The 11,990-nt window shown below is 34.3% G+C and overlaps 1 pseudogene; it reads right to left on the bottom strand.

Moving 5' to 3' along the window:
• Window positions 1-801: 801 nt before the first annotated feature.
• LOC100807575 (uncharacterized protein C05D11.9-like) lies at window positions 802-11,004 on the bottom strand (annotated as a pseudogene).
• Between the last annotated feature and the right edge of the window lie 986 nt (window positions 11,005-11,990).

The following is an 11,990-nucleotide window of genomic DNA, read 5'->3' as shown; positions in this document are numbered from 1 at the left end:
GCCCTAAACCCTAAACCCTAAACCCTAAACCCTAAACCCTAAACCCTAAACCCTAAACCCTAAACCCTAAACCCTAAACCCTAAACCCTAAACCCTAAACCCTAAACCCTAAACCCTAAACCCTAAACCCTAAACCCTAAACCCTAAACCCTAAACCCTAAACCCTAAACCCTAAACCCTAAACCCTAAACCCTAAACCCTAAACCCTAAACCCTAAACCCTAAACCCTAAACCCTAAACCCTAAACCCTAAACCCTAAACCCTAAACCCTAAACCCTAAACCCTAAACCCTAAACCCTAAACCCTAAACCCTAAACCCTAAACCCTAAACCCTACACCCTACACCCTACACCCTATCCCCTAAACCCTACACCCTACACCCTACACCCTATCCCCTATCCCCTATCCCCTATCCCCTATCCCCTATCCCCTATCCCCTATCCCCTATCCCCTATCCCCTATCCCCTAAACCCTATCCCATATCCCCTATCCCCTATCCCCTATCCCCTATCCCCTATCCCCTAACCCCTAACCCCTAACCCCTAAACCCTAAACCCTAACCCATAAACCCTAACCCCTAACCCATAACCCCTGACCCCTGACCCCTGACCCCTGACCCCTGACCCCTGAACCCTAAACCCTAAACCCTAACCCCTAACCCTAAACCCTAAACCCTTAAAACCGCCAAAAAAAACCCCCCCCCCAAAACCCTAAACCCTAAAAACCCTAAACCCCAAACCCCAAACCCTAAAAGAATAAAATTCCAACAAAAAAGTTAAAACTAAAACTAAAATAAACTACCTCTGGACCCTCTAAATGGAGGGCAGTATAACAGCTTGCATCATGTACAAGCACCTCTTGTTTGAGCCTTTTTCAAGAGCGCCCTCGAACCTTTACCCCTGCGTAAGCACATGCACAATCCTTGTTAGTGTTTCCAAGGGAATGTTAAAACATTCACAAGCTTGTTGCTTCAACTTCCCCCATAGACTCTTTCATAAGCTTTTAATTTTACCCAAAAAGACCTACCTTCATTGAAGACACAAAGGAAGGTGGTAACCCCAAAGCTTGGTCATAGCAAACCACTTTGCATGCCAAACATGAGTTCTCAGCCTCTTGGTTACATCCCCAGAAGTGCAAAAACCATTCTCTGGGTTTTTCTTTAGTTCATATCTCCGATGAACACACCGAGGAAGCTTCTTTTGGTGATTCTCCTCCAAACCTGATTTGGCAAGGGCTTTATCAATTATTCCCAGTTTCTGCCTCTTTCTTCTGCACCTTTTTCTTGCAATTTGGTTATCAAACACAGTTGTCCATATTCTCTTGTTCTGTTGAGACCTATAATCACTGTTTACTCTATTTTCTATGATAGATTGAAGACTATGGAGTTCGAGAGCACGGGATTCAGCATATTTCTGCAAATTGATTTTCCAAGGTGGTGGTGGTCGTGTAGGTACTGAAACTTGAGGCTTTTTGGTTCCATCAGTAACCATGGTAAAGAACTAAGCAAAACCAAAAAAATAAAATAAAATTAGTTTACAACTTTGCATTGTACAGACACAAATTATGCTGTAAAGCGTAAATAAAACCCTTCGCCTAATTGGACGATCCAATCAGAATAGAATTTACACCACCATAGTCCAAAAAGGAACTACATGGGGCATATAGAGATATTGTAAATGAAATATACTTTAACAAGGCTTCTATCTGATTGGTTAAATAGTATCATTTGTCTTTAGGAAACATAACAGGCAAACCAAAACTATCATAAAACATTTCTCAATCCCTAATTCACAGATTCCCACATTTCCTAACTAACCAAAAAATGGAGATAACCAAATCACTTGTCTCCAACAACAATAATAAAAAGAACAAATGCACACCTTCCAGGTTAGTAGGGCCTGATGGTGTTGGACTGTTGGTACTGGTAAAGCTGTGCAACTCAAATGAATAAATTCTTTATCACCTAAATGCAAAAATGGGAACTGCAAAGACATATACAACAGTTTAACCAATTTATTCAACTACAACAACGGGGATTAAAACAGATAAAGACAGTTTTTTTCTAATTTCTAATGCTTACTTTAGAAACTACAAATTATAAACCTTCAACTTAATTTAGAAAACTGAAACCACTAAATCAATACAACTATTATCAGCCTCGCAAAGTTGAACTTAAGGATGACACAAGCTTGCTAGTTGCAACCTATCAACCACTACCAGCAGCATTCACAAAGGTACTAAAATCCCAAATCTCAATAACCTCTAAAAATAGCACACAGATTTTTATTTCCTGTTGTCAAAACTAGTGTTGTTTTGGATGTAAAAGCTAAATACCTTGGTCATGTAGTCAAAGTAGTTAAATAACCCCACCTTATAGTGCAGTACCTGACCCCTATATGCTATAATGGTACAACAAAGCAGCTGCTACACCAAAGCAAATAGTTTCTATATAACATGCTCAAAACTAAAGTACTCAAATCAAAACTGGAGAAACAGTGTTGGGCTTGGTTGGAAAAGGATGAAAGAGAGGCTGAGGGACAGGAAAATGCAGAGGGTACAGAGACCAACAAAGCATGAACAGGTGTTTGGCTGCTGGAAACTTGAGAGAGCAAAGTGCAGAGAGTGAGAAACAGGCATATGCGGCTTCACGATGCAAAAAACAAGGGTGAAGTAGTGGCAATATGCTGTAGCAGGGGATGGGCTATGCAATTTCCTTGTGTTTATGAGAAGAGTAGGCTTGAAATTCCTATGGCTCACAATGTGTGATGAGTTTGTGTAATAAACAACAGAGGCTGCTAATCCTAAAATGCCTCACTGCATGGATGGGTATAGGACACCAAAAATCCTCTTAACGAGTAAATAAGGTACAATCAGGGATGGGCAAAGAAGATATTTCAAATTTTTCAATATCTAGAGCATAGCAATCATTTCATCTATCCAGGATGTGATGCTGCAATTTAGATGCCAATTTAGCCAGCCACAAACTTACATGAAATACAACTAGCTTTTGAAAGCAGTTGAGACATGCTCTCAACTGCTCCATCATGATAGCACCACTATAAGCCAGTACTAATAACTATGAGAGTTATGAGTTCTTTTTTTTTTTAAGTTTTATCCTTGTGATAAAAAGTTGAACAGGTACTAATAAAAGCAAATAGATAACTACATGTATGCCCATACACGTATTTAATCATTTCTATTAGCTTGACTACTTTAGAAGCAAATTTGATGAGTTTCAATGTGGTTTCAACAATCATATGTATAGAATCTATAGATATGAGAACTTGGATTTGGCACCTGATCCCTACTAAAATAATCACATTTCTCAGCATTTTAAATATATTCAAGCTGGAACCACGCATTCACATTCCTAAGCAATGAACAAATTAAGGTATGTTTAGAAGAGCTTATTTAAAGTTTACTTGGGCTTATCTTCCCTTCTGTAAGTGTTTGCAAAAACTTATGAAAATAGCTTATGATATGTCCATAAGTTGTTTTCACCTTATTTCAATAAGCATTCTAGGATAAATGATGAAAACAACTTATATCTTATGTGAAAATAGTTTAAACTGATTTCTTCAATTATAAAAATATATTATATGATATCTAAGTGCTTATACAATAATAGACAGACTCAACTTTAAAAGAGAAAGAAAAAACCAGCATGAGGAAGAAGTTTGCTAAACATGTATGGCGCATTTGGCTAAAATGTAGTGCTTAGTACAATCTCAAATACATTGTCAATTTTTAAGGTGTTCACAGTAGATGCACCAGAGAAAATTTAATAATACAACTGATAATGTAAAAAGTTATTCCCAAGATATATCAATTGACCCGCTTTAATTACTTGTACATATGACTTGCAAGTTTTAATGGGTGGTTTATAAAGTACAGAAACAAAATTCTTGCTGCAGGGATTACACGAAGAAAGCAAGAAACAAACAAACAAAGAAAGAAACAAAGAAAGAAACAAAGAAAGAAAGTTACAGAGGCATGGCATGAACCAAAATCGATAAGATAAAAAGAGAGGGAAAAAGGAAAACCTGATCTGAATTTGACAACAATGAAAGACTTCAACTACCAAAAGCCAATGCGAGTGAATGGGGAGAGAAGAGTGTATTTATGACTTGGAGATTGAAGTGCGAACAAACGATTTAAATCGACGTTAGGGTTTGTCAAGGCATAGGGTTCTTGGTACTGAGGTTTGTTTGATTGATTCTAAAACTTGGGATGCTAGCACTCGGGGTTGTAATTGGTAAACCGGGTTAGGTTGTTTGATAATTGCGTCAGCTGAGTTGGGCTGCTGTGGGATGTGGGCTGAAAATATAACCCATATGGACAGGCCCATGTCTAACATACATTTTCTTCTTCTTCTCACCCTCTACTTCGTTAGCTTTTTGTAAAATTAGTTTCCGTAAATTTCGTTGTTTAATTTTATATAATAGTTTCCGTTAAAGACATTTTTATCAAAAAAATAAAGGTGAGGGTGCCAAGATCAAACAAGTATCAATATCATGGGCCTTATGGACATAAGCTAAGGGAACTGCTCTATCAAAAAACAAATGTATATTAAGTCTTATTCGTTATCATAATTTTATAAGGACCACAATTATTAAGACTGTGATATATCATAAAAAACATAGAAGCAAGATTTTTTAATTTATTAACTAGCATGGTAGTTAATTGAGCGCAATATTGGTGCTATTGTGCCCGAGCGTCACACATGACACCCTACTTCTCCTCCAAGCATCATCATATCTCACCTGGCCGTTGTGGCTGGAACGATGCTTTTCACAGCCAAAATGATGGCCAGAGTGGGCAAATCGTGTTGTAATGCAGTTCTGCAGCTTCTATTGACTGTTTGCTCTCATGGCTGCGCTCACTGTTAGTGGATCAGAAAAGAGAGATACCAAATTCACAACTCTAACTCTAAACAACACCATCTTTGTTTTTTGGCTATTTTCACTCTAGTGTTTTATTTCCAACACAAATTTTATTTGGACTTGGACCGTAAATTTTAAAATTACTTTTTGGACTCTCAATTTTAACTATTAGACCCTTATTCATATAACTTTCTTACCTCTTTTACTCAAAATTCAAATTTAGATGCATTATAATCAAGTTTTATTTTCTAATCAAATTTATATAGAGATATTTTCTAATTATTGTTTAGTATCAAATAAAAATTATTTAAATGATGTGATATCTTTCCTATTTTAATAAATGTTTAAATCTTTTTATCATAAAATATATCCTAAAACATTGTAAAATCTGTTAAAGTTTTCCAAATCCTAATATTTAATTAATATATAAAACTAATAGCAAATTATTTATTATAAATAACATTAAAACATGAGTCATCCCACTATAGCGTTTTTTGGGCTGGCTATTTCACAATGATACATACCGAACTAGCTCTTCTGAAGTTGAAACGGATTCCTAAACCCTAAACCCTAAACCCCAAACCTCAAACCCCAAATCCTAAACCCTAAATTGAGTCGGGAAATCAGGTTTCTAAATACGATTAGGCACCTAACTTACTGGTTTACAAAACATTCACTTTTACTTTAAAGCTTGAGTTTTGTTATTTTATTAGTAATTTATATTTTTTAAAATTTTAAATTTTGGAAACTTTCAATAGACCACTGAATTAAAACAAAATAAAATAATCATGTAAATTTACTTGTCAATGAGGCAATTACCAAGTTGAATAAATGTTTCCAAGTTAGTTTTATCAAAATTACATTCATTGATATATACTAAGAATATTAGTAAAGATAGGTCTTATCAAAATTATTAATTTTCAATAAATTTTAATAATTATACAGAGAATGTTAAAAAGAGTGTGTTATAGAGAATGTTAAAAAGAGTGTCTTATCAATTAAGTGTAATTAACATTTATATTATTTGAAATAGTTACCAACCATTATGAATATTTTTACAAATTTTTAGATAATTCAAAAAATAATTTTTTTAAAAATATTTTTCTTACTTTACATATTTAAAGATTTTTTATAGTCAATTATAAATATAAATTTATATTAAATTCATTCAAATATTGACTTTATTCATTTTTGGTAATTTTATTTTATAAATAAAATGTTAAAATATTTTTTCATCCTTCTAAAATTACTAAAGTTTGGATTTATTTTTTATAATTTTTTTTTTGTTTTTCACTCTTATAAAATTATTATTTACTAATTTTTCATTAGAAATTATGTTTAGATTACGAACCTGTGACATTTTTTTGATTAAAATTTTAAAATGTAATTTTCAAAGGTTAAAAATCATCATATATTATAGAAAAAATATTTTAAAATGCAAGAATCAAAACAAATTAAAGCATATATCAAGCTCAACAACAACAAAATGAATCAAAGTTTTTTAAAAAAATCAATAAAGCAACCAGATTTGACATGAATTAAAAACATAATGAGATCTAAAATAAAATCCCTTAAAGAATTGAAATGGTGACACAACTGACAAAAAAGGCACAATGCTACATGGGGGAGTGAGGGAGAAACAAACAACGAGGAGAAGAGGTTGGATTTAGGCGTTTTGGGTTCAGATATGAACAAAGATGATATTTTATGGGCGAATTTGGTTCGTGATTTTTGAAGTGAATCTAGTTGGTGGTGGTGGTATTAGAGGTAGGTGAAGACAACAATGAGGGAGAGAAGGAAGAGACAAATATGGAGACAAAGTCCAAGTGCTTTCGGTGCTCGTCATTTAGAATCGATGTTCTTGATCAAAATGAGGTAGTGACGACGATGATGGAGTATCCACAGAGCAAGGAAGAGTGAGAGATTCTTGATGAGGATTTGAGGTTAAGTTGGATAATGGTGGATTCTTAAGGAAATTGCATGCTAAACACATCGAGTGTGAGAGTGGTGTCGGTAGAGCGACGAAGAGGGGGATCAACGAAAAATGTAGCCCAATTCAACATGTCTGTCACTTTCGGGGGTGAGATGCATGTGAGGGAAGTGAGTATGTAAATGCAGGACATGGATGGACACAACTCAACCAAGTGGACTAAGTGTGTTTTCTCTTGAAAGAATAATAAAGAAGCTTATTTGTTTCTAGCCACAAACAAGAATAGGACATGAACTGTCAAAATAGGTGGACGACTTACTGTGCGCAAACAACATGGTTGACAAACTAAACCTGCAACAGCATACAAAGATGAGTTATGACTAACTAGCTATGTGCACAAGCTACAACAAGAGTACTTACCAAAGAACTGTAACTATATGTTCCCTCGGTGACCCTCGAAACTCAACATTTGTTCTATGTTCAAGAATCCACACCACTGCTCCAACAAAGAGGAAAAAAAATGCAGTGACACCCCACATATGTGGAGTAAATGGTCGCAAGAAAGCCCAAGCATTTGACTTCAATTTTTTTTACTGGAGCAACCACAACTAGCCCCGACTCTATATATGGTCGAGTAAAATCCACAATCTTTGTTCGGACAGAGACAATCGCAATGTCACCTACGGCAACATCAAAAACTTGTAGATGCAAGCACAAAAAATTGATATATAAAAACAAGATATTACTACATTATGTTTGTTCTATGCAGTGAGTATTACTTACATCAGAAGTAATCATGTTGACAAGATCACAGTAGCTTGGGTTCTTGTGTCCATCTCCAAACAGAATGAACTTGTATTGAACTGCATAGGGAAGCAATTTAAAGGCAGCTAGGAATATATCTATGCAATATCCTTGAATTGCATTGGTGTCATTTATTTGGGAGATCATATCTTAATAGCTAACTCTGTTGGGAATTCCAATTCTCAGTTACCTCCCGTTATTTGGGAAAATCCATCCATGAGGCTTTTCTGTTGTATTTCCTGGCCATATGACACAGTTTAGATGTTGGCTTCAAATTGAACGATTGGCAGGCTCTGCATGAAGTTTCTCAGGGGTTATTACAGAAAGGTCAGAGTAACTAGACCAGTAGCCGATTCTCCTATAACCTGTAGCAATTACATTAAGAATGCCATATGATGGATTTAGAGGAGATCTATCTAAACCAAATTGAATAGGTCCAGTCAATCCACTCATATTAATGCACAATATGTTATCAAGTAACTGCTTCCCTCCATCAGAAACGCTCAAGGCACCGAAATCCAGAGCCTCTTCCCTCGTACAACTTAAATTTGTATTGTTAGAGAAGGACATGAATCCAAAGTCTCATAGGTGAGACAACAACAGGTGCAGTTGTAGTAGCAGCAGCAGCACTATCAAGGACATGAACCAGGTTTAGAGCTTTACTCCTCATTGCCACCTGGTAAAATGATGGGGATTCTGCCTCTATCATTGTATGCCCGGATCTAATACATTCTTTGGTTTCCATGCAAATATTTAAATTTCACTACCAAACATATGTCACAAAACCAACACCTACAACCCCAAAATACAATGAAGAACAATTAGCAAGCAAATGGATTACTAGACCATAATTCATTTTAAAAAAAGTTTAGCTATCAGCAAAACCATCAACGACTTCAAACCTTCTACAGCACGTAACAAAAGCACAATGAAATCCCATCAGCAGAGATGCAGACTTTAGATTACAAGTTGTTTCACTTTATCAGCAGAGATCCCTAACGGAACTTAGCTATACAATGGGGGAAAAATTATAAAAGATTTCAACACTTCGGGTTAAGAGAATAGAATCATAACAACAAATGCATTTATTTTCAATCAAAGTTAAGTTTTTTAGTCTTTGCTGATAAAAAAAAAAAGTTTTTGGTCTTTTTTCTCATCTCTGAAAATTGGGTACTTAGTTTCAAACACAAGAACCAAAAACTTGCCTCCTAACAAGAGATGAGACACAGAAAAATAATAAAAAAGCAAAATAAAAAGAAATTAGTAAATTAGTATAGTTTAAAAAAAATTAAAAACAATCCATACTTGGCTAAATAATTATGAAAAAAAATCGTAAAATTAAAAATCATTCATTTGCTTCAAATACTTCTTAGGTTGGAGTTCAAAATAAAGGAGAAGCCATACAAAAAAAAAAACACAAACAAACAACACCCTTTAGCATAAATATGCTTCATACCCACCATTTTCCCAAACTTTAAATGACATAAAACTGAAACAAAAAGGGGAAATAATAATAAAATACCAAAAAAAAAATTGAAACAAAACTCCTTATACATTCTATTTTGGAAACCATATCAACATCAGGGGTTGGATGTTCTACAAAATGAAAAGATCATGATCTATCACTGTGATTCCACACTTAAGCAAGCTTCTTCCAAAGCTGGAAACTAGTAATCAGATTTCTTTTTCAGCTCAACAAAAAACTCTTTAACTTAATTGGACTCACCAAACAACAACAAAAAAAAGGCAAAAAAACACTATTCTGGAAAATTCGATGCAATTTTTCTTAAAACTGGCAAGTAAGTCAAGACTGTTAAAAAGCTAAGAGGTTCCCAATTATTTTGGTTTAGTTTATCTAACATTGGCAACCTTCTCTGTCATGCACAGAAGCACGGAAGAGAACAGTCTACGAGGGCTAGGAACCTCCATAAGAGAGAAGGATAAGGAAGAAAAATTGTATTATTTTTCTGCTGTCCTCTATTACATACTAAGCATCCCTTATATAGAGGCACTAGCCAAGGGTGCCACTATGAAAACAGAAGGTGCTAGAATGTGAGAAGAAAATAACAGAAAAGTGGAAAATGTCGACAATGCAGTGCTGCACGATGGGAAGCAACATGCCAATAGCATATTTCCTATGAACCAGTATCCTCCTGACAGCTCAGCACCTTCTAACAAATTCTGTTAAAGGGAATCCACCAAGGGTTTGTGCCCGTAGTGGTGCTTTTGCTGGTTTGTTTTGTCCCTCCTAACATTCTCCCATCAGAATTCTAAGGGTGTAAAAAATAAAAAGTAAGCTTTATTATATAAATTAACTTCAAATTACCACTTTCCTCACATAGACCAATTTTCTTGTGTAGCTTAAGTAATAAAAACTGAAATTTATGAAGTACCCATAATACAAACAAAATGTAAATCTTTTTCCTACCCAGATTATTCAAATCCTGGACTCTATACCAACTGACTAAAATTGTAAACTACCATAATGTAAATGATACTTACCACTGTAACGACCCATACGCTTCACAATATCGATACCATTCTCAGTGCTTTCTGCTTCCACATGAGCAAAGTTTATGGAATTCTTCTTACCATTTAATTCATTGCAATCTTATTTAAATACATTTCGTGGGGTGATTCTGTGTAATAAAATTTACAAAGCATGATTGCAATAACGGGTTCCTAGCAGCTTTTCTAACAGAATTCTGAAATGGAAAAACAGTTGTAAATAACTCCCTTAATTCTTCCCCAATAATTGTTATGTGTAATTGTCCAGATACGCAGGTCGCTTGGTACTTCTCTTGGGCCTTCCATCGTGGGTCTCGGGTCTGTCTTCATCCATAGCTTGGGCCTCAGGTATGTTCTGATCTTTGTTGCTATCACTTCCACTCTATCGCCGCCATGTTGTCTTCGCCGGAAGACATGAGTTTTTGACTGAGCAGTGAATAAGTTCAAGGAAACAAGAAAGGATATGAGAGCAGAAGATGCGGAGGGGCACGGAGCCGCCAGTGAAGAAGCGGATGGAGAGCGCCCGTACGAGAAACCTATGGATGTGGAAGAGTGTGCGTGTGAGTTGAAGAAAAATGAAAGAGGACAAATTTCTTACCATGGATGTTCACGCTAACCAGTGACAGTTATCACGGGAACCCACAACGAGAGCCTCGTCTCCTGCGTGTGAACCTGCAACGACAAACGCGATGGCAACCAAGGTTCGGATTCGTGGATTCACAACGTGCTGAGGGGGAAAAGCGGATGGCGATGCTGCTGAGAACCACGGTTGGCACAGTGAAGGGAATGACGGGGTGTTGCGTGGTGACTGGTGAGGGAGAACGAGATTATTTTTAGATCCAGGTATATTGTACTAGGTCTTGCCGTTGGAGGGAGTGGCCAAAATGAAAGCGGGATTGTTTTCAATTTACAAATAACAGTAAAATATTTTGATAAGTTATTTTAAAAAGCTTATTGAAATAAGTTTTAAATCATTTATGAATAAATAAATTATAATAATTTTCATAAACTCTCTTAAACAGTTAAAAAAATCTTTATGAAAATAATTTATTATTCTATTGTATATATAAATGAAGATTTCATGAATAAAAAAATATCATATAATAACTTCTTATTCATTCAATATTTATTAAATATCATTGATTTTACTTTAATTAGTTAATTAGTTTAAATTCAAAATAATAAAATAAAAAATGTTAGGATTTATTTATGATTCTGTTAAAATAAAATTTTACTAAATCAATTAATCCATTTAAATACTAAAATAAATATGTTTTCTATTCATTATATTGTACGTAATTATTTTAATTGGTGACAATTCTCTTATTCTTTATGTTACTACCTATTATTATTATTTAAAAATTTCAGATGAATTTGTCGATTATTTTTTATTATTTAAAATCTAGTATTTTTATTAAAATCATGTTATATTATCTTTTTCATACATAACTTAGTTTTTTTTCTCATTGTTTTTCCTTTGTGAAACTTTTATATTTATTAATTTAAATTTATTTTTTATAATTTAATATTTTTTTATATTAAAAGTGTTAACATATATAAACATTTGAAAGATATACGATCGTGCATTTTTATTAGAGATTTTTATTTTTCTTATTCAATATTTCAAACCATAAGTCGAGTTATGTAATAAAAAAATATAGTTCATGTTAGATATTATCTAGCATAATCAATTATGTGATACAAAATAAACTTAAATATTCTACTAATGTGTGATAAAGAAAAAAAGCAATGCAATGAATATCATGACCAAGCCTTCAAACAAGAGTCAAATATGAATAATAAATTAAATTATTATATACATTTTTGTATTGAATACTAAATCATAAACCCTAAACCCACAAAAC

Source organism: Glycine max, chromosome 9 (assembly GCF_000004515.6).
Source record: "Glycine max cultivar Williams 82 chromosome 9, Glycine_max_v4.0, whole genome shotgun sequence".
Lineage (NCBI taxonomy): Eukaryota > Viridiplantae > Streptophyta > Magnoliopsida > Fabales > Fabaceae > Glycine > Glycine max.
Note: the sequence above shows the minus strand (reverse complement) of the source record. Positions and strands in the feature narration are given on the sequence as shown.